Here is a 6,686-nt window from a genome sequence, read left to right on the forward strand (position 1 = left end):
TCAGGACTCATATTTTGCTTGAAAATGTTTTAGGCCCCACTGTATATTTGGAGAGGCTTTGAGCTGCCAGAACGATAGAAACTCCCCATAAACGACCCCATTTCGAAAACTAGACCCCTTAAGGTATTTATCTAGGGGTATAGTTAGCATTTTGACCACACAGGTTTTTCGCTAAATATATTGGAATTAATCTGTAAAAATTCAAATTGACTTTTTTTCTGAAACAACATAGACATTTTTATTATTTACAAGGAATAACGAAGAAAATGCACCCCAACATTTGTAAAGCAACGTCTCCCGATTACGACAATACCCCATATGTGGTAATAAACTGCTGTTTGGACCCACAGCAGGGCTCAGAATGGAAGGAGCGCCATTTGGATTTATGATTTTGCTGGAATGGTTTTCGGTGCCATGTCACATTTGCAATGCACTGGAGGGACCAAAACAGGGGAAAACCCCCAAAAGTGACCCCATTTTGGAAAAACCTTCAAGGAGTTTTTCTAGGGGTATAGTGAGCATTTAGACCCCACGGGTCTTTTGCAGAGTTTATTAGAATTAGGGCGCGAAAATTAATATCAACATTTTTTCCACTAAAATGTTGAATTTTCTCATTTTCACAAGGGATAAAGGAGGAAAAAAACAACCATTTTTTATAAAGCAATTTCTCCCGAGTACGGAAATACCCCACATGTGATCATACGTTTTTTTCATTAGAAATGAATTAACCCTTTCAGGACTGAACCATTTTTTGCTTTCATATTTTAGATTTTCACTCCCCGCCTTCCAAGAGCCATAACTTTTTTATTTTTCATTCAATAGAGCGGTGTGAGGGCTTATTTCTTGCGGGAGGAGCTGCAGTTTTTATTGGTACCATTTTTTGGTACATAAAAAGTGATTAAAAAGTTGTATTACATTTTTTTTTTTAGAGCAAAGGTGACAAAAAAAAAAAAACAGCGATTTGGCGGTTTCAATTATTACATTTTTTTAAGGTGTTCACTGTGCAAATTAAATAATGGTATATTGCAATAGTTCGGACTTTTACGGACGTAGCGATGCCAATTTTGTTCATTTTTTTTACATTACTTTAGAAGAAAAATGCGAAAAAGTGTTTTTTTTTAACTTTAAAAAAAAAAAATTCTCACTACTAATAACTATAATTCTTCTACATATTTTATTAATCCCCTTAGGGGACTTGATCCGGCGATCATTGGATCGCTGGTACAATACACTGCAATACTAATGTATTGTAGTATATTGTTATTCTTACAGGCTTCTGTAACAGAGCGATCGCTGTTCCTGTCCGTTAGTCCTGGGTGTCAGCTGTAATACACAGCCGACACCCGCAGCGTATGGAGCGGGCTCAGCATGTGAGCCCGCTCCATACATCAACCGCCGCACCATGACGGGCAATTAAGTCATAGTGCGCAAAGGGGTTAGTGCACAGCGGATGGTTCAAAGTGAAAATTGCAATTTTCCACTGATACGCCATTTTAGTGCACAATATGTTGTGCCCAGTTTGTGACACAGAAGACAAATACCTCATAAAACGTTAAGCGGGTTCTCTCGGGTATGGCGACGCCATATGTGTGGGCGCAAACTGCTGCTTGGGCACGCTGCAGGGCTCAGAAGGGAGGGATGCCATTTTGCTTTTGGAGCGTAGATTTTGCTTGGTAGTAGTTTTGTTTGGGGTTTTACTGGTATTTCAGTTTATACTGTGGTGGTATATGTAATCTGTGCGGAGTACATCAGGGCATAATAAGAGCGTATAATAATGCGGTAAATAAATAATAATTCATAGATGTGTGGCCAGTGTCGCACTGATAAATGGCGCCCGATCTTATCCACTTTTGGAACACTCTGGACATTTTGCATCGCCATATTCTGAAAGCCAGAACTTTTTTATTTTTTCACCACCGGAGCTGTGTCAGGGCTTATTTGTTGCGGGACAATCTGTAGTTTTCATTGGTACCATTTTGGGGAACATGCAATTTTTTTTTATCACTTTTTATTCAATTTTTTTGCAATCCTGAGCAAAAAACAGGAATTCTGACACCGTTTTTAAGGTTTTCTTTTTGCGGCGCTCACCGTACGCTATAAATTAAATTTTTACTTTATTCTGCGGGTTGGTACGATTACGGCGATACCATATGTATATAGGTTTGGTCCTTTTTTTTTAGCGTTTGCACAATAAATGACTTGTTTATAAAAAAAATAAATAATTTATGTCACCATATTCTGAGAGAAATCATTTTTTTATTTTTTTGTCAAAAAAGCTGTGTAAGGGCTTGTTTTTTGCGGGACGGATAGAAGTTTTTATTGGTACTATTTTCGGGTACATGCGACTTTTTGATCACTTTTTATTCTTTATTTAGGGAGCGGTGGTGACCAAAAAAATTGTGATTCTGTCGTAGTTTTTTATTGATTTTTTTTGGGGTGTTCATCGTGCGGGAAAAATAACATTACAGTTTTATAGTTGGGGTCGTTACAAACGCGGTGATACAAAATATGTGTACTTTTTTAACGTGTTCATTTTTTTCTATAATAAGGGCAGATTCACACGAACATTGCGTTTTTGCGCGCGCAAACAACGCAGCGTTTTGCGAGCGCAAAAACCATTTGACAGCTGCGTGTGTCATGCGTGTCTGATGCGCGGCTGCGTGATTTTCGCTCAGCCGGCATCATAGAGATGAGGCTTGTCAACGCCCGTCACTGTCCAAGGTGCTGAAAGAGCTAACTCTTTCAGCACCCTCGACAGTGAATGCCGAACACAACAGCGAAAAACCTGTAAAAAAAAAAGATAAAGTTCCTACTTACCGAGAACTTCCCGGCCGTTGCCTTGGTGACGCGTCCTTGGTGACGCGTCCTTGGTGACGCGCCTCTCTTGACATCGGGCCCCACCTCCCTGGATGACGCAGCAGTCCAAGTGACCGCTGCAGCCTGTGATTGGCTGCAGCCTGTGCTTGGCCTGTGATTGGCTGGAGCTGTCACTTGAACTGAAGTGTCATCCCGGGAGGTCGGACTGCAGGAAGGAGACAGGAGTTATCGGTAAGTTAGAACTTCGGTTTTTTTTACAGGTTAATGTATTTTGGGATCGCAAGTCACTGTCCATGGTGCTGAAACAGTTTAACTCTTTCAGCACCATGGACAGTGACTATCTCCTGACGTCGCGTACCGATAATTTTTTTGCCGGGATCGGCCAAAACGAGTTTGGCCGAACCCGGTGAAGTTCGGTACGCTTGTCCGGCTTCGCTCATCGCAAAGACACTCCGTTTGGATGTTCGGAAACAGAAAAGCACGTGGTGCTTTTCGGTTTTCATTCATCCTTTTCACTGCTGTTGCGCGAATCACGCTCGTCCCACGGAAGTGCTTCCGTGTGGTGCGCGTGATTTTCACGCACCCATTGACTTCAATGGGTGCGTGATGCGCGAAATACGCAGAGTTATTGAACCTGTCGCGCTTTTTGCGCAGTTGACAAACGCTGCGCAAAAAGCACGGACTGTCTGTACTGCCCCATAGACTTGTATTGGTCCATGCGTGCCGCGTGAAAACCACGCGGCCCGCACGGACCGAATACACGCTCGTGTGAATCCCCCCTAAGTCTTATTATTGGAAAAAAAAGCATTTTGTGTTTATGTCACTTATAACTTTTATTTTTACACTTTTTTTAAAACATTTGTATGACTTTTTTTTACTTTTTTCACTTGTCCCACTAGGGGACACTAAGGGTATGTTCACACGGCCTATTTACGGACGTAATTCGGGCGTTTTTGCCCCGAATTACGTCCGAAAATAGCGCCTCAATAGCGCTGACAAACATCTGCCCATTGAAAGCAATGGGCAGACGTTTGTCTGTTCACACGAGGCATAATTTACGCGCCGCTGTCAAAAGACGGCGCGTAAATAGACACCCGCGTCAAAGAAGTGACCTGTCACTTCTTTGGCCGTAATTGGAGCCGTTATTCATTGACTCCAATGAATAGCAGCGCTAATTACGCCCGTAATTGACGCGGCGTTTAAGCGCCTGCACATGCCGTTACGGCTGAAATTACGGGGATGTTTTCAGGCTGAAACATCCCCGTAATTTCAGCCGTTACGGACGCCCTCGTGTGAACATACCCTTAGACTTGCAGCTCTGATCGCTGCTAGAACACATTACACTACACACGTAGTGTAATGTGTTCTAACTGTCATTGTGACGTAACTGTCACTCTGACAGGAAGCCGAGGAGGACCGGCTGGAGGCTGCTCCTCCGAGGCTTCCGTATATGGCAACCCGGGGGCTGCCGATGTGCTTCAAACCACTTAAATGCGGCGACGGCAATCCGTCGCCGCACTTAAGAGGTTAATTGCCGAAAGCAGCGGCGATGGTCCGCTGTCCGGCAAGACTGATGTGTCAGCTATCTAGGACAGCTGTCAGCGCGCGCCTGTCACTCTGTGTTTACACAGAGTGACAGTTTTAAATACTGACGAAAATGAACGTCCTGGGGCAGGAACTAGCAGCCGACCAGGACGTTCATTTTCGTCATTGGTCGTGAAAGGGTTAAGCACTTTTTATTGAAAATAATTTCGTTTTTGTTCCATAACATTTTTATTTTAGCATCGATGTAGGGCTTTATTATTTTTCCAGCTAGTTGAAGTTTTCATTGGCACCGTCTTGCGATACATATAAAATATTGATTAACACTAAGGGCTTGTCACGTAACGGAATTTCTGCAGCAATTCAGTTGAAAGTAGCAGACTTTCCGCTGCGGGAAAAACGCACCATTTCCTGCGTTCTTTACTGCAGAAAATGGTGTGTATTTTGCTGCGTTATTCACAATGTTAGGAGATGGAGACATCTCTGAAAAACGCAGCAATTCCGGCCACTTTCCACAGCAGGAATTGACAAGCTGCGGAACAAAAAATAAGCACCGCAGGTCAATTTCTGCTCGGAATATTTACGCAGCATGTGGATGAGATTTGTTAAGTCCCACCCACTTTGCTGCTACTGTATTATGCTGCGTATTTTTTTCCGTACGCAATTATAGACGGAAAATACGCAGCAATTCCGCTAAGTGTGGACGAGCTCTTATTCTTATTTGGGAGTGTCGGAGATGGGGAAAAAAAAGCATTCTAACATTTTTTGGGGTCATTTTTCCAAGCTGTTCACTGTGCAGTATAAAGGTATGTTCACACGCACTGTTTTCACACGTAATTCGGGCGTTTTACGCCTCGAATTACGCCTGAAAAAACGGCTCCATTACATCTACAAACATCTGCCCATTGCTTTCAATGGGTTTTACGGTGTTCTGTTCCCACGAGGTGTTATTTTACGCGTCGCTGTCAAAATACTGCGCATAAAAAGACGCCCGCGAAAAAGAAGTGCATGTCACTTCTTGGGACGTATTTGGAGCCGTTTTTCATTGACTCCAATAACGTCCGTAAAATACGCTGCGAAAAACACGAGTTCCTACAAAAACGTCTGAAAATCAGGATCGTGTGAACATACCCTCAACAATGAGTTAACTTTATTGTATGGGTTGTTCCGATTGTAGCGATACCAAATATGTGTCGTTTGTTTTATTTTTTAATGTTATACGTTTGCCTAATAAAAGCACAATTTATGGCAAAAGGTTTGTTTTTTGTTTTAACCTCCATTGCTCGTTTTTTAATTTTCGTTTTTCCCTTCTCACCTTCCAACAGCCACAACTTTTTTATTTTTTTATTCGGCGTGACTGTATGAGGACTTCTAGTTGTAGTTTTTATTAGCATATCATTTATTGGGAACCAGTCCTCAAGGCTACATTCACACGAGCGTGTCCGATTTGCACATGTGTTTTTCACGTCCGTGCAAGCAATTTTTTTTTTTTATTTTTTTTTATTTCTCTGCATTTCTTTGTAACTGATGCGTGAAACACGGACAGCATACGGATGTTGTCAGTGTGCTGTCCGTGGTTTTCACGCACCCATAGACTTCAATGGACGACAAGGTGCGCAAAAACGCCCCAATATTGGACATGCAGTGAGTTTCACGCAACAGACACTCGCTGCGTGAAAACTCACGCATGTCTGAATAGCCTCATTGAAATTAATGGGTCCGTGTGCTGTCAATTATTTGAACGGACAGCACACGGACGAGTATTACGCTCATCTGAATGAGCCCTTAGGCTACATTCAGACGATAGTGAAAAATGGCAGTTTTCAGAACAATAGAATTCTATGGGTGTATTCACACGGTCGTGTTATATAACGGCCCGTGAAAACTGGCCGTCAAAAAATAAGATGTCCCATATTTGCCCGTTTTGACGGCCCCATGGCTCCCATAGAAGTCAATGGATCAGTTTTTACCGGCCGCTTTTTAGGAATCAATCCTTTTATCAGCCGGTAAAAACTGATCCTCTCCGAGGACTCCATGCACACAGCGCTACTTTATGTCGGGCTTTTAACTGTGGAGTCTCCGCCCAGAGCATCGCAAAATCTCTGGCCAGGGACTCCTGTCTCCCTCTAACCCCCCCCGGTAGATAGCACCCCCCTGTAGATAGCGCCCCCCCACCGTAGATGGCACTCTCCCCCCCCCCAGATAGCGCCACTGTAGCTCCCTGTAGGAGTGGAATCCTCGGCCGACGTTCTGGCCAGGGGATTCCGCTACTGGAGAAGCCCCTGACATCAGGGGCTCCCTCTAGGAGTAAAATCCCCGGCCAGAGG

Source organism: Rhinoderma darwinii, chromosome 1 (assembly GCF_050947455.1).
Source record: "Rhinoderma darwinii isolate aRhiDar2 chromosome 1, aRhiDar2.hap1, whole genome shotgun sequence".
NCBI lineage: Eukaryota > Metazoa > Chordata > Amphibia > Anura > Rhinodermatidae > Rhinoderma > Rhinoderma darwinii.